The sequence below is a fragment of the Passer domesticus genome, chromosome 2 (genome assembly GCF_036417665.1).
Source record: "Passer domesticus isolate bPasDom1 chromosome 2, bPasDom1.hap1, whole genome shotgun sequence".
NCBI classification, from domain to species: domain Eukaryota; kingdom Metazoa; phylum Chordata; class Aves; order Passeriformes; family Passeridae; genus Passer; species Passer domesticus.
Window position 1 is genome coordinate 91,624,224 of NC_087475.1, and position 21,638 is coordinate 91,645,861.

Genomic DNA, 21,638 nt, shown 5'->3' on the forward strand with positions numbered 1-21,638 from the left:
CTTTGCTCTGCTTGCTGCTAGTTCTGCCCCAGCCTACCATAGAGAACCTTGCTCTTCCTTGAGGCTCTGAGATGCCAAGAACTTGTCAACTTCAAAGGGCGGGCCGGGCTACATCTACTCAGCTGCCACAGTTTCTCCTTGCTAGACCTAGTGGGAAAGCATTTTGCTGAGATGCAGAAGGCAAGAAACGCAGAATACGGAGACGCGGAGCTGTCCCAAGTGCCGCTGCCAGGCGTCTTTCCGCAGAAGGAGCGCCCCGGAGCGCACCGCAACCGGCACCGTCATCTCTGCGCAAAAAGCCAAAATATTTTAAAACCCTCCAAAACTAATCCAAAAATATTTTCAAACCCGCCAAAATAGAAAACCGGACGGAAGTGATCAATACATTCAAAAAAACCGGACAAAACATGATCAAGCCCACCAAAGCTAATCCAAACACACCAAAAACTGGGCTAAACAGAATCAAAACAAATCAAAACAAATCGAAACCTTCTAAAAACCCGCCAAAATATTTCAAATACCCGCCAAAGGATTTTAAAACCCGCCAAAAGCAATCCAAACATTCCAAAACTGCCAACACAATAAAAACAACTCAAGAGAATACAAAACATTCTAAAACCCAACCAAAACATTCCGAAAACCCACCAAAACATCATAAAAACAAATCAAAACCAACCAAAACATTCTGAAAACCCGCCAAAATGATTTAGACCCGCAAAACTCATCAAAACCTTCTGAAAAGATGCCAAAACATTAGAAAACCAGCCTGAACTGATCAAAACATTCAAAAAACTTGGCAAAACATCATAAAAACAAATCAAAACCAACCGAAACATTCCAAAAACCAGCCAAAATATTCCGAAATCCGGCCAAAACACCATAAAAACAAATCAAAACCAACCGAAACATTCCAAAAACCCGACCAAATAGTTTAGAACCCGCCAAAACTGATCAAAACATTCTGAAAAGATGCCAAAATACTATCAAACCAGTAAGAAGTGATCGAAACATTCAATAACTTGCCAAAACATAATCAAAACAAATGAAAGCAAACCAAAATATTCCAAATACCCGCCAAAATATTTCAAAACCCGCCAAAAGGAATCCAAACAATCCAAAACCTGCCAAGACAATATAAACAACACAAGAGAAAACAAAACATTCTAAAACACCACCAAAACATTCCGAAAACCCGCCAAAACATCATCAAAACAAATCAAAACCAACCAAAAAATAAGCGGAACACGGCAACATATTGGCAAGCAAGAGACGGAGAACGCGGCACCTTCTAGGAAGCCAAGAAGGAAGCCGCACAACACCTGCACTGTGTCTGCAACTTTCAAACTGCTAGAAGCTAGTGGCTTGCCACTGGCCTGCCTCTTCAATTGCCATTAGCATTCCAATGGAAGCTATTCTTGGACAACTTTGCTCTGCTTGCTGCTAGTTCTGCCCCAGCCTACCATAGAGAACCTTGCTCTTGCCTTGAGGCTCTGAGATGCCAAGAACTTGTCAACTTCAAAGGGCGGGCCGGGCTACATCTACTCAGCTGCCACAGTTTCTCCTTGCTAGACCTAGTGGGAAAGCATTTTGCTGAGATGCAGAAGGCAAGAAACGCAGAATACGGAGACGCGGAGCTGTCCCAAGTGCCGCTGCCAGGCGTCTTTCCGCAGAAGGAGCGCCCCGGAGCGCACCGCAACCGGCACCGTCATCTCTGCGCAAAGAGCCAAAATATTTTAAAACCTGCCAAAACTAATCCAAAAATATTTTCAAACCAGCCAAAATAGGAAACCAGACAGAAGTCATCAATACATTCAAAAAAACCGGACAAAACATGATCAAGCCCACCAAAGCTAATCCAAACACACCAAAAACTGGGCTAAACAGAATCAAAACAAATCAAAACAAATCGAAACCTTCTAAAAACCCGCCAAAATATTTCAAAACCCGTCAAAACTAATCAAAACCTTCCGAATACCCGCCAAAACATTCCAAATACCCGCCAAAGGATTTTAAAACCCGCCAAAAGCAATCCAAACATTCCAAAACTGCCAACACAATAAAAACAACTCAAGAGAATACAAAACATTCTAAAACCCAACCAAAACATTCCGAAAACCCACCAAAACATCATAAAAACAAATCAAAACCAACCAAAACATTCTGAAAACCCGCCAAAATGATTTAGACCCGCAAAACTCATCAAAACCTTCTGAAAAGATGCCAAAACATTAGAAAACCAGCCTGAACTGATCAAAACATTCAAAAAACTTGGCAAAACATCATAAAAACAAATCAAAACCAACCGAAACATTCCAAAAACCAGCCAAAATATTCCGAAATCCGGCCAAAACACCATAAAAACAAATCAAAACCAACCGAAACATTCCAAAAACCCGACCAAATAGTTTAGAACCCGCCAAAACTGATCAAAACATTCTGAAAAGATGCCAAAATACTATCAAACCAGTAAGAAGTGATCGAAACATTCAATAACTTGCCAAAACATAATCAAAACAAATGAAAGCAAACCAAAATATTCCAAATACCCGCCAAAATATTTCAAAACCCGCCAAAAGGAATCCAAACAATCCAAAACCTGCCAAGACAATATAAACAACACAAGAGAAAACAAAACATTCTAAAACACCACCAAAACATTCCGAAAACCCGCCAAAACATCATCAAAACAAATCAAAACCAACCAAAAAATAAGCGGAACACGGCAACATATTGGCAAGCAAGAGACGGAGAACGCGGCACCTTCTAGGAAGCCAAGAAGGAAGCCGCACAACACCTGCACTGTGTCTGCAACTTTCAAACTGCTAGAAGCTAGTGGCTTGCCACTGGCCTGCCTCTTCAATTGCCATTAGCATTCCAATGGAAGCTATTCTTGGACAACTTTGCTCTGCTTGCTGCTAGTTCTGCCCCAGCCTACCATAGAGAACCTTGCTCTTGCCTTGAGGCTCTGAGATGCCAAGAACTTGTCAACTTCAAAGGGCGGGCCGGGCTACATCTACTCAGCTGCCACAGTTTCTCCTTGCTAGACCTAGTGGGAAAGCATTTTGCTGAGATGCAGAAGGCAAGAAACGCAGAATACGGAGACGCGGAGCTGTCCCAAGTGCCGCTGCCAGGCGTCTTTCCGCAGAAGGAGCGCCCCGGAGCGCACCGCAACCGGCACCGTCATCTCTGCGCAAAGAGCCAAAATATTTTAAAACCTGCCAAAACTAATCCAAAAATATTTTCAAACCAGCCAAAATAGGAAACCAGACAGAAGTCATCAATACATTCGAAAAAACCTGACAAAACATGATCAAGCCCACCAAAGCTAATCCAAACACACCAAAAACTGGGCTAAACAGAATCAAAACAAATCAAAACAAATCGAAACCTTCTAAAAACCCGCCAAAATATTTCAAAACCCGTCAAAACTAATCAAAACCTTCCGAATACCTGCCAAAACATTCCAAATACCCGCCAAAAGATTTTAAAACCCGCCAAAAAGAATCCAAACATTCCAAAACCTGCCAACACAATAAAAACAACTCAAGAGAATACAAAACATTCTAAAACCCAACCAAGACATTCCGAAAACCCGCCAAAACATCATAAAAACAAATCAAAACCAACCAAAATATTCCAAAAACCCGCCAAAATGATTTAGACCCACAAAACTCATCAAAACATTCTGAAAAGATGCCAAAACATTAGAAAACCAGCCTGAACTGATCAAAACATTCAAAAAACTTGGCAAATCATCATAAAAACAAATCAAAACCAACCAAAAAATTCCTAAAACCTGACAAAATAGTTTAGAACCTGCCAAACCTGATCAAAACATTCTGAAAAGATGCCAAAATACTAGAAAACCAGTCAGAAGTGATCGAAACATTCAATAACTTGCCAAAACATAATCAAAACAAATGAAAGCAAACCAAAACATTCCAAATACCCGCCAAAAGATTTTAAAACCCGCCAAAAGGAATGCAAACATTCCAAAACCTGCCAAGACAATCAAAACAACACAAGAGTAAACAAAACATTCTGAAACACCACCAAAACATTCCGAAAACCTGCCAAAACATCATAAAAACAATTCAAAACCAACCAAAAAATAAGCGGAACACGGCAACATATTGGCAAGCAAGAGACGGAGAACGTGACACCTTCTAGGAGGCCAAGAAGGAAGCCGCACAACACCTGCACTGTGTCTGCAACTTTCAAACTGCTGGAAGCTAGTGGCTTGCCACTGGCCTGCCTCTTCAATTGCCATTAGCATTCCAATGGAAGCTATTCTTGGACAACTTTGCTCTGCTTGCTGCTAGTTCTGCCCCAGCCTACCATAGAGAACCTTGCTCTTTCCTTGAGGCTCTGAGATGCCAAGAACTTGTCAACTTCAAAGGGCGGGCCGGGCTACATCTACTCAGCTGCCACAGTTTCTCCTTGCTAGACCTAGTGGGAAAGCATTTTGCTGAGATGCAGAAGGCAAGAAACGCAGAATACGGAGACGCGGAGCTGTCCCAAGTGCCGCTGCCAGGCGTCTTTCCGCAGAAGGAGCGCCCCGGAGAGCACCGCAACCGGCACCGTCATCTCTGCGCAAAGAGCCAAAATATTTTCAAACCCGCCAAAACTAATCCAAAAATATTTTCAAACCCGCCAAAATAGAAAACCAGACAGAAGTCATCAATACATTCGAAAAAACCTGACAAAACATGAGAAAGCCCACCAAAGCTAATCCAAACACACCAAAAACTGGGCTAAACAGAATCAAAACAAATCAAAACAAATCTAAACCTTCTAAAAACCCGCCAAAATATTTCAAAACCCGTCAAAACTAATCAAAACCTTCCGAATACCCGCCAAAACATTCCAAATACCCGCCAAAAGATTTTAAAACCCGCCAAAAAGAATCCAAACATTCCAAAACCTGCCAACACAATAAAAACAACTCAAGAGAATACAAAACATTCTAAAACCCAACCAAGACATTCCGAAAACCCGCCAAAACATCATAAAAACAAATCAAAACCAACCAAAATATTCCAAAAACCCGCCAAAATGATTTAGACCCACAAAACTCATCAAAACATTCTGAAAAGATGCCAAAACATTAGAAAACCAGCCTGAACTGATCAAAACATTCAAAAAACTTGGCAAATCATCATAACAACAAATCAAAACCAACCAAAAAATTCCTAAAAGCTGACAAAATAGTTTAGAACCTGCCAAACCTGATCAAAACATTCTGAAAAGATGCCAAAATACTAGAAAACCAGTCAGAAGTGATCGAAACTTTCAATAACTTGCCAAAACATAATCAAAACAAATGAAAGCAAACCAAAACATTCCAAATACCCGCCAAAAGATTTTAAAACCCGCCAAAAGGAATCCAAACATTCCAAAACCTGCCAAGACAATCAAAACAACACAAGAGTAAACAAAACATTCTGAAACACCACCAAAACATTCCGAAAACCTGCCAAAACATCATAAAAACAATTCAAAACCAACCAAAAAATAAGCGGAACACGGCAACATATTGGCAAGCAAGAGACGGAGAACGTGACACCTTCTAGGAGGCCAAGAAGGAAGCCGCACAACACCTGCACTGTGTCTGCAACTTTCAAACTGCTAGAAGCTAGTGGCTTGCCACTGGCTTGCCTCTTCAATTGCCATTAGCATTCCAATGGAAGCTATTCTTGGACAACTTTGCTCTGCTTGCTGCTAGTTCTGCCCCAGCCTACCATAGAGAACCTTGCTCTTGCCTTGAGGCTCTGAGATGCCAAGAACTTGTCAACTTCAAAGGGCGGGCCGGGCTACATCTACTCAGCTGCCACAGTTTCTCCTTGCTAGACCTAGTGGGAAAGCATTTTGCTGAGATGCAGAAGGCAAGAAACGCAGAATACGGAGACGCGGAGCTGTCCCAAGTGCCGCTGCCAGGCGTCTTTCCGCAGAAGGAGCGCCCCGGAGCGCACCGCAACCGGCACCGTCATCTCTGCGCAAAGAGCCAAAATATTTTAAAACCTGCCAAAACTAATCCAAAAATATTTTCAAACCAGCCAAAATAGGAAACCAGACAGAAGTCATCAATACATTCGATAAAACCGGACAAAACATGATCAAGCCCACCAAAGCTAATCCAAACACACCAAAAACTGGGCTAAACAGAATCAAAACAAATCAAAACAAATCGAAAACTTCTAAAAACCCGCCAAAATATTTCAAAACCCGTCAAAACTAATCAAAACCTTCCGAATACCCGCCAAAACATTCCAAATACCCGCCAAAAGATTTTAAAACCCGCCAAAAGCAATCCAAACATTCCAAAACTGCCAACACAATAAAAACAACTCAAGAGAATACAAAACATTCTAAAACCCAACCAAAACATTCCGAAAACCCACCAAAACATCATAAAAACAAATCAAAACCAACCAAAACATTCTGAAAACCCGCCAAAATGATTTAGACCCGCAAAACTCATCAAAACCTTCTGAAAAGATGCCAAAACATTAGAAAACCAGCCTGAACTGATCAAAACATTCAAAAAACTTGGCAAAACATCATAAAAACAAATCAAAACCAACCGAAACATTCCAAAAACCAGCCAAAATATTCCGAAATCCGGCCAAAACACCATAAAAACAAATCAAAACCAACCGAAACATTCCAAAAACCCGACCAAATAGTTTAGAACCCGCCAAAACTGATCAAAACATTCTGAAAAGATGCCAAAATACTATCAAACCAGTAAGAAGTGATCGAAACATTCAATAACTTGCCAAAACATAATCAAAACAAATGAAAGCAAACCAAAATATTCCAAATACCCGCCAAAATATTTCAAAACCCGCCAAAAGGAATCCAAACAATCCAAAACCTGCCAAGACAATATAAACAACACAAGAGAAAACAAAACATTCTAAAACACCACCAAAACATTCCGAAAACCCGCCAAAACATCATCAAAACAAATCAAAACCAACCAAAAAATAAGCGGAACACGGCAACATATTGGCAAGCAAGAGACGGAGAACGCGGCACCTTCTAGGAAGCCAAGAAGGAAGCCGCACAACACCTGCACTGTGTCTGCAACTTTCAAACTGCTAGAAGCTAGTGGCTTGCCACTGGCCTGCCTCTTCAATTGCCATTAGCATTCCAATGGAAGCTATTCTTGGACAACTTTGCTCTGCTTGCTGCTAGTTCTGCCCCGGCCTACCATAGAGAACCTTGCTCTTGCCTTGAGGCTCTGAGATGCTAAGAACTTGTCAACTTCAAAGGGCGGGCCGGGCTACATCTACTCAGCTGCCACAGTTTCTCCTTGCTAGACCTAGTGGGAAAGCATTTTGCTGAGATGCAGAAGGCAAGAAACGCACAATACGGAGACGCGGAGCTGTCCCAAGTGCCGCTGCCAGGCGTCTTTCCGCAGAAGGAGCGCCCCGGAGCGCACCGCAACCGGCACCGTCATCTCTGCGCAAAGAGCCAAAATATTTTAAAACCCGCCAAAACTAATCCAAAAATATTTTCAAACCCGCCAAAATAGAAAACCGGACAGAAGTGATCAATACATTCGAAAAAACCTGACAAAACATGATCAAGCCCACCAAAGCTAATCCAAACACACCAAAAACTGGGCTAAACAGAATCAAAACAAATCAAAACAAATCCAAACCTTCTAAAAACCCGCCAAAATATTTCAAAACCCGTCAAAACTAATCAAAACCTTCCGAATACCTGCCAAAACATTCCAAATACCCGCCAAAAGATTTTAAAACCCGCCAAAAAGAATCCAAACATTCCAAAACCTGCCAACACAATAAAAACAACTCAAGAGAATACAAAACATTCTAAAACCCAACCAAGACATTCCGAAAACCCGCCAAAACATCATAAAAACAAATCAAAACCAACCAAAATATTCCAAAAACCCGCCAAAATGATTTAGACCCGCAAAACTCATCAAAACATTCTGAAAAGATGCCAAAACATTAGAAAACCAGCCTGAACTGATCAAAACATTCAAAAAACTTGGCAAATCATCATAACAACAAATCAAAACCAACCAAAAAATTCCTAAAAGCTGACAAAATAGTTTAGAACCTGCCAAACCTGATCAAAACATTCTTAAAAGATGCCAAAATACTAGAAAACCAGTCAGAAGTGATCGAAACTTTCAATAACTTGCCAAAACATAATCAAAACAAATGAAAGCAAACCAAAACATTCCAAACACCCGCCAAAAGATTTTAAAACCCGCCAAAAGGAATCCAAATGTTCCACAACCTGCCAAGACAATCAAAACAACACAAGAGTAAACAAAACATTCTGAAACACCACCAAAACATTCCGAAAACCTGCCAAAACATCATCAAAACAAATCAAAACAAACCAAACAATAGGAGGAACACGGCAACATATTGGCACGCAAGAGAATGAGAGCGCGGCACCTTCTAGGAGGCCAAGAAGGAAGCCGCACAACACCTGCACTGTGTCTGCAACTTTCAAACTGCTAGAAGCTAGTGGCTTGCCACTGGCCTGCCTCTTCAAGTGCCATTAGCATTCCAATGGAAGCTATTCTTGGACAACTTTGCTCTGCTTGCTGCTAGTTCTGCCCCAGCCTACCATAGAGAACCTTGCTCTTGCCTTGAGGCTCTGAGATGCCAAGAACTTGTCAACTTCAAAGGGCGGGCCGGGCTACATCTACTCAGCTGCCACAGTTTCTCCTTGCTAGACCTAGTGGGAAAGCATTTTGCTGAGATGCAGAAGGCAAGAAACGCAGAATACGGAGACGCGGAGCTGTCCCAAGTGCCGCTGCCAGGCGTCTTTCCGCAGAAGGAGCGCCCCGGAGCGCACCGCAACCGGCACCGTCATCTCTGCGCAAAGAGCCAAAATATTTTAAAACCCGCCAAAACTAATCCAAAAATATTTTCAAACCCGCCAAAATAGAAAACCAGACAGAAGTCATCAATACATTCGAAAAAACCTGACAAAACATGATCAAGCCCACCAAAGCTAATCCAAACACACCAAAAACTGGGCTAAACAGAATCAAAACAAATCAAAACAAATCCAAACCTTCTAAAAACCGGCCAAAATATTTCAAAACCCGTCAAAACTAATCAAAACCTTCCGAATACCCGCCAAAACATTCCAAATATCCGCCAAAAGATTTTAAAACCCGCCAAAAAGTATCCAAACATTCCAAAACCTGCCAACACAATAAAAGCAACTCAAGAGAATACAAAACATTCTAAAACCCAACCAAGACATTCCGAAAACCCGCCAAAACATCATAAAAACAAATCAAAACCAACCAAAATATTCCAAAAACCCGCCAAAATGATTTAGACCCGCAAAACTCATCAAAACATTCTGAAAAGATGCCAAAACATTAGAAAACCAGCCTGAACTGATCAAAACATTCAAAAAACTTGGCAAAACATCATAAAAACAAATCAAAACCAACCGAAACATTCCAAAAACCAGCCAAAATATTCCGAAATCCGGCCAAAACATCATAAAAACATATCAAAACCAACCGAAACATTCAAAAAACCCGACAAAATAGTTTAGAACCTGCCAAACCCGATCAAAACATTCTGAAAAGATGCCAAAATACTATCAAACCAGTAAGAAGTGATCGAAACATTCAATAACTTGCCAAAACTTAATCAAAACAAATGAAAGCAAACCAAAACATTCCAAATACCCGCCAAAAGATTTTAAAACCCGCCAAAAGGAATCCAAACATTCCAAAACCTGCCAAGACAATATAAACAACACAAGAGAAAACAAAACATTCTAAAACACCACCAAAACATTCCGAAAACCCGCCAAAACATCATAAAAACAAATCAAAACCAACCAAAAAATAAGCGGAACACGGCAACATATTGGCAAGCAAGAGACGGAGAACGCGGCACCTTCTAGGAAGCCAAGAAGGAAGCCGCACAACACCTGCACTGTGTCTGCAACTTTCAAACTGCTAGAAGCTAGTGGCTTGCCACTGGCCTGCCTCTTCAATTGCCATTAGCATTCCAATGGAAGCTATTCTTGGACAACTTTGCTCTGCTTGCTGCTAGTTCTGCCCCAGCCTACCATAGAGAACCTTGCTCTTGCCTTGAGGCTCTGAGATGCCAAGAACTTGTCAACTTCAAAGGGCGGGCCGGGCTACATCTACTCAGCTGCCACAGTTTCTCCTTGCTAGACCTAGTGGGAAAGCATTTTGCTGAGATGCAGAAGGCAAGAAACGCAGAATACGGAGACGCGGAGCTGTCCCAAGTGCCGCTGCCAGGCGTCTTTCCGCAGAAGGAGCGCCCCGGAGCGCACCGCAACCGGCACCGTCATCTCTGCGCAAAGAGCCAAAATATTTTAAAACCTGCCAAAACTAATCCAAAAATATTTTCAAACCAGCCAAAATAGGAAACCAGACAGAAGTCATCAATACATTCGAAAAAACCTGACAAAACATGATCAAGCCCACCAAAGCTAATCCAAACACACCAAAAACTGGGCTAAACAGAATCAAAACAAATCAAAACAAATCTAAACCTTCTAAAAACCCGCCAAAATATTTCAAAACCCGTCAAAACTAATCAAAACCTTCCGAATACCTGCCAAAACATTCCAAATACCCGCCAAAAGATTTTAAAACCCGCCAAAAAGAATCCAAACATTCCAAAACCTGCCAACACAATAAAAACAACTCAAGAGAATACAAAACATTCTAAAACCCAACCAAGACATTCCGAAAACCCGCCAAAACATCATAAAAACAAATCAAAACCAACCAAAATATTCCAAAAACCCGCCAAAATGATTTAGACCCACAAAACTCATCAAAACATTCTGAAAAGATGCCAAAACATTAGAAAACCAGCCTGAACTGATCAAAACATTCAAAAAACTTGGCAAATCATCATAAAAACAAATCAAAACCAACCAAAAAATTCCTAAAACCTGACAAAATAGTTTAGAACCTGCCAAACCTGATCAAAACATTCTGAAAAGATGCCAAAATACTAGAAAACCAGTCAGAAGTGATCGAAACATTCAATAACTTGCCAAAACATAATCAAAACAAATGAAAGCAAACCAAAACATTCCAAATACCCGCCAAAAGATTTTAAAACCCGCCAAAAGGAATCCAAACATTCCAAAACCTGCCAAGACAATCAAAACAACACAAGAGTAAACAAAACATTCTGAAACACCACCAAAACATTCCGAAAACCTGCCAAAACATCATAAAAACAATTCAAAACCAACCAAAAAATAAGCGGAACACGGCAACATATTGGCAAGCAAGAGACGGAGAACGTGACACCTTCTAGGAGGCCAAGAAGGAAGCCGCACAACACCTGCACTGTGTCTGCAACTTTCAAACTGCTAGAAGCTAGTGGCTTGCCACTGGCTTGCCTCTTCAATTGCCATTAGCATTCCAATGGAAGCTATTCTTGGACAACTTTGCTCTGCTTGCTGCTAGTTCTGCCCCAGCCTACCATAGAGAACCTTGCTCTTCCCTTGAGGCTCTGAGATGCCAAGAACTTGTCAACTTCAAAGGGCGGGCCGGGCTACATCTACTCAGCTGCCACAGTTTCTCCTTGCTAGACCTAGTGGGAAAGCATTTTGCTGAGATGCAGAAGGCAAGAAACGCAGAATACGGAGACGCGGAGCTGTCCCAAGTGCCGCTGCCAGGCGTCTTTCCGCAGAAGGAGCGCCCCGGAGCGCACCGCAACCGGCACCGTCATCTCTGCGCAAAGAGCCAAAATATTTTAAAACCCGCCAAAACTAATCCAAAAATATTTTCAAACCCGCCAAAATAGAAAACCAGACAGAAGTGATCAATACATTCGAAAAAACCTGACAAAACATGAGAAAGCCCACCAAAGCTAATCCAAACACACCAAAAACTGGGCTAAACAGAATCAAAACAAATCAAAACAAATCCAAACCTTCTAAAAACCCGCCAAAATATTTCAAAACCCGTCAAAACTAATCAAAACCTTCCGAATACCCGCCAAAACATTCCAAATATCCGCCAAAAGATTTTAAAACCCGCCAAAAAGTATCCAAACATTCCAAAACCTGCCAACACAATAAAAGCAACTCAAGAGAATACAAAACATTCTAAAACCCAACCAAGACATTCCGAAAACCCGCCAAAACATCATAAAAACAAATCAAAACCAACCAAAATATTCCAAAAACCCGCCAAAATGATTTAGACCCGCAAAACTCATCAAAACATTCTGAAAAGATGCCAAAACATTAGAAAACCAGCCTGAACTGATCAAAACATTCAAAAAACTTGGCAAAACATCATAAAAACAAATCAAAACCAACCAAAACATTCCAAAAACCCGACAAAATAGTTTAGAACCTGCCAAACCCGATCAAAACATTCTGAAAAGATGCCAAAATACTATCAAACCAGTAAGAAGTGATCGAAACATTCAATAACTTGCCAAAACATAATCAAAACAAATGAAAGCAAACCAAAACATTCCAAATACCCGCCAAAAGATTTTAAAACCCGCCAAAAGGAATCCAAACATTCCAAAACCTGCCAAGACAATATAAACAACACAAGAGAAAACAAAACATTCTAAAACACCACCAAAACATTCCGAAAACCCGCCAAAACATCATAAAAACAAATCAAAACCAACCAAAAAATAAGCGGAACACGGCAACATATTGGCAAGCAAGAGACGGAGAACGCGGCACCTTCTAGGAAGCCAAGAAGGAAGCCGCACAACACCTGCACTGTGTCTGCAACTTTCAAACTGCTGGAAGCTAGTGGCTTGCCACTGGCCTGCCTCTTCAATTGCCATTAGCATTCCAATGGAAGCTATTCTTGGACAACTTTGCTCTGCTTGCTGCTAGTTCTGCCCCAGCCTACCATAGAGAACCTTGCTCTTTCCTTGAGGCTCTGAGATGCCAAGAACTTGTCAACTTCAAAGGGCGGGCCGGGCTACATCTACTCAGCTGCCACAGTTTCTCCTTGCTAGACCTAGTGGGAAATCATTTTGCTGAGATGCAGAAGGCAAGAAACGCAGAATACGGAGACGCGGAGCTGTCCCAAGTGCCGCTGCCAGGCGTCTTTCCGCAGAAGGAGCGCCCCGGAGAGCACCGCAACCGGCACCGTCATCTCTGCGCAAAGAGCCAAAATATTTTCAAACCCGCCAAAACTAATCCAAAAATATTTTCAAACCCGCCAAAATAGAAAACCAGACAGAAGTCATCAATACATTCGAAAAAACCTGACAAAACATGAGAAAGCCCACCAAAGCTAATCCAAACACACCAAAAACTGGGCTAAACAGAATCAAAACAAATCAAAACAAATCTAAACCTTCTAAAAACCCGCCAAAATATTTCAAAACCCGTCAAAACTAATCAAAACCTTCCGAATACCCGCCAAAACATTCCAAATACCCGCCAAAAGATTTTAAAACCCGCCAAAAAGAATCCAAACATTCCAAAACCTGCCAACACAATAAAAACAACTCAAGAGAATACAAAACATTCTAAAACCCAACCAAGACATTCCGAAAACCCGCCAAAACATCATAAAAACAAATCAAAACCAACCAAAATATTCCAAAAACCCGCCAAAATGATTTAGACCCGCAAAACTCATCAAAACATTCTGAAAAGATGCCAAAACATTAGAAAACCAGCCTGAACTGATCAAAACATTCAAAAAACTTGGCAAATCATCATAACAACAAATCAAAACCAACCAAAAAATTCCTAAAAGCTGACAAAATAGTTTAGAACCTGCCAAACCTGATCAAAACATTCTTAAAAGATGCCAAAATACTAGAAAACCAGTCAGAAGTGATCGAAACTTTCAATAACTTGCCAAAACATAATCAAAACAAATGAAAGCAAACCAAAACATTCCAAATACCCGCCAAAAGATTTTAAAACCCGCCAAAAGGAATCCAAACATTCCAAAACCTGCCAAGACAATCAAAACAACACAAGAGTAAACAAAACATTCTGAAACACCACCAAAACATTCCGAAAACCTGCCAAAACATCATAAAAACAATTCAAAACCAACCAAAAAATAAGCGGAACACGGCAACATATTGGCAAGCAAGAGACGGAGAACGTGACACCTTCTAGGAGGCCAAGAAGGAAGCCGCACAACACCTGCACTGTGTCTGCAACTTTCAAACTGCTAGAAGCTAGTGGCTTGCCACTGGCTTGCCTCTTCAATTGCCATTAGCATTCCAATGGAAGCTATTCTTGGACAACTTTGCTCTGCTTGCTGCTAGTTCTGCCCCAGCCTACCATAGAGAACCTTGCTCTTGCCTTGAGGCTCTGAGATGCCAAGAACTTGTCAACTTCAAAGGGCGGGCCGGGCTACATCTACTCAGCTGCCACAGTTTCTCCTTGCTAGACCTAGTGGGAAAGCATTTTGCTGAGATGCAGAAGGCAAGAAACGCAGAATACGGAGACGCGGAGCTGTCCCAAGTGCCGCTGCCAGGCGTCTTTCCGCAGAAGGAGCGCCCCGGAGCGCACCGCAACCGGCACCGTCATCTCTGCGCAAAGAGCCAAAATATTTTAAAACCTGCCAAAACTAATCCAAAAATATTTTCAAACCAGCCAAAATAGGAAACCAGACAGAAGTCATCAATACATTCGATAAAACCGGACAAAACATGATCAAGCCCACCAAAGCTAATCCAAACACACCAAAAACTGGGCTAAACAGAATCAAAACAAATCAAAACAAATCGAAACCTTCTAAAAACCCGCCAAAATATTTCAAAACCCGTCAAAACTAATCAAAACCTTCCGAATACCCGCCAAAACATTCCAAATACCCGCCAAAAGATTTTCAAACCCGCCAAAAGCAATCCAAACATTCCAAAACTGCCAACACAATAAAAACAACTCAAGAGAATACAAAACATTCTAAAACCCAACCAAAACATTCCGAAAACCCACCAAAACATCATAAAAACAAATCAAAACCAACCAAAATATTCCAAAAACCCGCCAAAATGATTTAGACCTGCAAAACTCATCAAAACATTATGAAAAGATGCCAAAACATTAGAAAACCAGCCTGAACTGATCAAAACATTCAAAAAACTTGGCAAAACATCATAAAAACAAATCAAAACCAACCGAAACATTCCAAAAACCAGCCAAAATATTCCGAAATCCGGCCAAAACACCATAAAAACAAATCTAAACCAACCAAAACATTGCAAAAACCCAACAAAATAGTTTAGAACCCGCCAAAACTGATCAAAACATTCTGAAAAGATGCCAAAATACTATCAAACCAGTAAGAAGTGATCGAAGCATTCAATAACTTGCCAAAACATAATCAAAACAAATGAAAGCAAACCAAAACATTCCAAATACCCGCCAAAATATTTTAAAACCCGCCAAAAGGAATCCAAACAATCCAAAACCTGCCAAGACAATATAAACAACACAAGAGAAAACAAAACATTCTAAAACACCACCAAAACATTCCGAAAACCCGCCAAAACATCATCAAAACAAATCAAAACCAACCAAAAAATAAGAGGAACACGGCAACATATTGGCAAGCAAGAGACGGAGAACGCGGCACCTTCTAGGAGGCCAAGAAGGAAGCCGCACAACACCTGCACTGTGTCTGCAACTTTCAAACTGCTGGAAGCTAGTGGCTTGCCACTGGCCTGCCTCTTCAATTGCCATTAGCATTCCAATGGAAGCTATTCTTGGACAACTTTGCTCTGCTTGCTGCTAGTTCTGCCCCAGCCTACCATAGAGAACCTTGCTCTTCCTTGAGGCTCTGAGATGCCAAGAACTTGTCAACTTCAAAGGGCGGGCCGGGCTACATCTACTCAGCTGCCACAGTTTCTCCTTGCTAGACCTAGTGGGAAAGCATTTTGCTGAGATGCAGAAGGCAAGAAACGCAGAATACGGAGACGCGGAGCTGTCCCAAGTGCCGCTGCCAGGCGTCTTTCCGCAGAAGGAGCGCCCCGGAGCGCACCGCAACCGGCACCGTCATCTCTGCGCAAAAAGCCAAAATATTTTAAAACCCTCCAAAACTAATCCAAAAATATTTTCAAACCCGCCAAAATAGAAAACCGGACGGAAGTGATCAATACATTCAAAAAAACCGGACAAAACATGATCAAGCCCACCAAAGCTAATCCAAACACACCAAAAACTGGGCTAAACAGAATCAAAACAAATCAAAACAAATCTAAACCTTCTAAAAACCCGCCAAAATATTTCAAAACCCGTCAAAACTAATCAAAACCTTCCGAATACCCGCCAAAACATTCCAAATACCCGCCAAAAGATTTTAAAACCCGCCAAAAAGAATCCAAACATTCCAAAACCTGCCAACACAATAAAAACAACTCAAGAGAATACAAAACATTCTAAAACCCAACCAAGACATTCCGAAAACCCGCCAAAACATCATAAAAACAAATCAAAACCAACCAAAATATTCCAAAAACCCGCCAAAATGATTTAGACCCGCAAAACTCATCAAAACATTCTGAAAAGATGCCAAAACATTAGAAAACCAGCCTGAACTGATCAAAACATTCAAAAAACTTGGCAAATCATCATAACAACAAATCAAAACCAACCAAAAAATTCCTAAAAGCTGACAAAATAGTTTAGAACCTGCCAAACCTGATCAAAACATTCTTAAAAGATGCCAAAATACTAGAAAACCAGTCAGAAGTGATCGAAACTTTCAATAACTTGCCAAAACATAATCAAAACAAATGAAAGCAAACCAAAACATTCCAAATACCCGCCAAAAGATTTTAAAACCCGCCAAAAGGAATCCAAACATTCCAAAACCTGCCAAGACAATCAAAACAACACAAGAGTAAACAAAACATTCTGAAACACCACCAAAACATTCCGAAAACCTGCCAAAACATCATAAAAACAATTCAAAACCAACCAAAAAATAAGCGGAACACGGCAACATATTGGCAAGCAAGAGACGGAGAACGTGACACCTTCTAGGAGGCCAAGAAGGAAGCCGCACAACACCTGCACTGTGTCTGCAACTTTCAAACTGCTAGAAGCTAGTGGCTTGCCACTGGCTTGCCTCTTCAATTGCCATTAGCATTCCAATGGAAGCTATTCTTGGACAACTTTGCTCTGCTTGCTGCTAGTTCTGCCCCAGCCTACCATAGAGAACCTTGCTCTTCCCTTGAGGCTCTGAGATGCCAAGAACTTGTCAACTTCAAAGGGCGGGCCGGGCTACATCTACTCAGCTGCCACAGTTTCTCCTTGCTAGACCTAGTGGGAAAGCATTTTGCTGAGATGCAGAAGGCAAGAAACGCAGAATACGGAGACGAGGAGCTGTCCCAAGTGCCGCTGCCAGGCGTCTTTCCGCAGAAGGAGCGCCCCGGAGCGCACCGCAACCGGCACCGTCATCTCTGCGCAAAGAGCCAAAATATTTTAAAACCTGCCAAAACTAATCCAAAAATATTTTCAAACCAGCCAAAATAGGAAACCAGACAGAAGTCATCAATACATTCGATAAAACCGGACAAAACATGATCAAGCCCACCAAAGCTAATCCAAACACACCAAAAACTGGGCTAAACAGAATCAAAACAAATCAAAACAAATCGAAACCTTCTAAAAACCCGCCAAAATATTTCAAAACCCGTCAAAACTAATCAAAACCTTCCGAATACCTGCCAAAACATTCCAAATACCCGCCAAAAGATTTTCAAACCCGCCAAAAGCAATCCAAACATTCCAAAACTGCCAACACAATAAAAACAACTCAAGAGAATACAAAACATTCTAAAACCCAACCAAGACATTCCGAAAACCCGCCAAAACATCATAAAAACAAATCAAAACCAACCAAAATATTCCAAAAACCCGCCAAAATGATTTAGACCTGCAAAACTCATCAAAACATTATGAAAAGATGCCAAAACATTAGAAAACCAGCCTGAACTGATCAAAACATTCAAAAAACTTGGCAAAACATCATAAAAACAAATCAAAACCAACCGAAACATTCCAAAAACCAGCCAAAATATTCCGAAATCCGGCCAAAACACCATAAAAACAAATCAAAACCAACCAAAACATTGCAAAAACCCAACAAAATAGTTTAGAACCCGCCAAAACTGATCAAAACATTCTGAAAAGATGCCAAAATACTATCAAACCAGTAAGAAGTGATCGAAGCATTCAATAACTTGCCAAAACATAATCAAAACAAATGAAAGCAAACCAAAACATTCCAAATACCCGCCAAAATATTTTAAAACCCGCCAAAAGGAATCCAAACAATCCAAAACCTGCCAAGACAATATAAACAACACAAGAGAAAACAAAACATTCTAAAACACCACCAAAACATTCCGAAAACCCGCCAAAACATCATCAAAACAAATCAAAACCAACCAAAAAATAAGAGGAACACGGCAACATATTGGCAAGCAAGAGACGGAGAACGCGGCACCTTCTAGGAGGCCAAGAAGGAAGCCGCACAACACCTGCACTGTGTCTGCAACTTTCAAACTGCTGGAAGCTAGTGGCTTGCCACTGGCCTGCCTCTTCAATTGCCATTAGCATTCCAATGGAAGCTATTCTTGGACAACTTTGCTCTGCTTGCTGCTAGTTCTGCCCCAGCCTACCATAGAGAACCTTGCTCTTCCTTGAGGCTCTGAGATGCCAAGAACTTGTCAACTTCAAAGGGCGGGCCGGGCTACATCTACTCAGCTGCCACAGTTTCTCCTTGCTAGACCTAGTGGGAAAGCATTTTGCTGAGATGCAGAAGGCAAGAAACGCAGAATACGGAGACGCGGAGCTGTCCCAAGTGCCGCTGCCAGGCGTCTTTCCGCAGAAGGAGCGCCCCGGAGCGCACCGCAACCGGCACCGTCATCTCTGCGCAAAAAGCCAAAATATTTTAAAACCCTCCAAAACTAATCCAAAAATATTTTCAAACCCGCCAAAATAGAAAACCGGACGGAAGTGATCAATACATTCAAAAAAACCGGACAAAACATGATCAAGCCCACCAAAGCTAATCCAAACACACCAAAAACTGGGCTAAACAGAATCAAAACAAATCAAAACAAATCGAAACCTTCTAAAAACCCGCCAAAATATTTCAAAACCCGTCAAAACTAATCAAAACCTTCCGAATACCCGCCAAAACATTCCAAATACCCGCCAAAGGATTTTAAAACCCGCCAAAAGCAATCCAAACATTCCAAAACTGCCAACACAATAAAAACAACTCAAGAGAATACAAAACATTCTAAAACCCAACCAAAACATTCCGAAAACCCACCAAAACATCATAAAAACAAATCAAAACCAACCAAAACATTCTGAAAACCCGCCAAAATGATTTAGACCCGCAAAACTCATCAAAACCTTCTGAAAAGATGCCAAAACATTAGAAAACCAGCCTGAACTGATCAAAACATTCAAAAAACTTGGCAAAACATCATAAAAACAAATCAAAACCAACCGAAACATTCCAAAAACCAGCCAAAATATTCCGAAATCCGGCCAAAACACCATAAAAACAAATCAAAACCAACCGAAACATTCCAAAAACCCGACCAAATAGTTTAGAACCCGCCAAAACTGATCAAAACATTCTGAAAAGATGCCAAAATACTATCAAACCAGTAAGAAGTGATCGAAACATTCAATAACTTGCCAAAACATAATCAAAACAAATGAAAGCAAACCAAAATATTCCAAATACCCGCCAAAATATTTCAAAACCCGCCAAAAGGAATCCAAACAATCCAAAACCTGCCAAGACAATATAAACAACACAAGAGAAAACAAAACATTCTAAAACACCACCAAAACATTCCGAAAACCCGCCAAAACATCATCAAAACAAATCAAAACCAACCAAAAAATAAGCGGAACACGGCAACATATTGGCAAGCAAGAGACGGAGAACGCGGCACCTTCTAGGAAGCCAAGAAGGAAGCCGCACAACACCTGCACTGTATCTGCAACTTTCAAACTGCTACAAGCTAGTGGCTTGCCACTGGCCTGCCTCTTCAATTGCCATTAGCATTCCAATGGAAGCTATTCTTGGACAACTTTGCTCTGCTTGCTGCTAGTTCTGCCCCAGCCTACCATAGAGAACCTTGCTCTTGCCTTGAGGCTCTGAGATGCCAAGAACTTGTCAACTTCAAAGGGCGGGCCGGGCTACATCTACTCAGCTGCCACAGTTTCTCCTTGCTAGACCTAGTGGGAAAGCATTTTGCTGAGATGCAGAAGGCAAGAAACGCAGAATACGGAGACGCGGAGCTGTCCCAAGTGCCGCTGCCAGGCGTCTTTCCGCAGAAGGAGCGCCCCGGAGCGCACCGCAACCGGCACCGTCATCTCTGCGCAAAGAGCCAAAATATTTTAAAACCTGCCAAAACTAATCCAAAAATATTTTCAAACCAGCCAAAATAGGAAACCAGACAGAAGTCATCAATACATTCGAAAAAACCTGACAAAACATGATCAAGCCCACCAAAGCTAATCCAAACACACCAAAAACTGGGCTAAACAGAATCAAAACAAATCAAAACAAATCGAAACCTTCTAAAAACCCGCCAAAATATTTCAAAACCCGTCAAAACTAATCAAAACCTTCCGAATACCTGCCAAAACATTCCAAATACCCGCCAAAAGATTTTAAAACCCGCCAAAAAGAATCCAAACATTCCAAAACCTGCCAACACAATAAAAACAACTCAAGAGAATACAAAACATTCTAAAACCCAACCAAGACATTCCGAAAACCCGCCAAAACATCATAAAAACAAATCAAAACCAACCAAAATATTCCAAAAACCCGCCAAAATGATTTAGACCCACAAAACTCATCAAAACATTCTGAAAAGATGCCAAAACATTAGAAAACCAGCCTGAACTGATCAAAACATTCAAAAAACTTGGCAAATCATCATAAAAACAAATCAAAACCAACCAAAAAATTCCTAAAACCTGACAAAATAGTTTAGAACCTGCCAAACCTGATCAAAACATTCTGAAAAGATGCCAAAATACTAGAAAACCAGTCAGAAGTGATCGAAACATTCAATAACTTGCCAAAACATAATCAAAACAAATGAAAGCAAACCAAAACATTCCAAATACCCGCCAAAAGATTTTAAAACCCGCCAAAAGGAATGCAAACATTCCAAAACCTGCCAAGACAATCAAAACAACACAAGAGTAAACAAAACATTCTGAAACACCACCAAAACATTCCGAAAACCTGCCAAAACATCATAAAAACAATTCAAAACCAACCAAAAAATAAGCGGAACACGGCAACATATTGGCAAGCAAGAGACGGAGAACGTGACACCTTCTAGGAGGCCAAGAAGGAAGCCGCACAACACCTGCACTGTGTCTGCAACTTTCAAACTGCTGGAAGCTAGTGGCTTGCCACTGGCCTGCCTCTTCAATTGCCATTAGCATTCCAATGGAAGCTATTCTTGGACAACTTTGCTCTGCTTGCTGCTAGTTCTGCCCCAGCCTACCATAGAGAACCTTGCTCTTTCCTTGAGGCTCTGAGATGCCAAGAACTTGTCAACTTCAAAGGGCGGGCCGGGCTACATCTACTCAGCTGCCACAGTTTCTCCTTG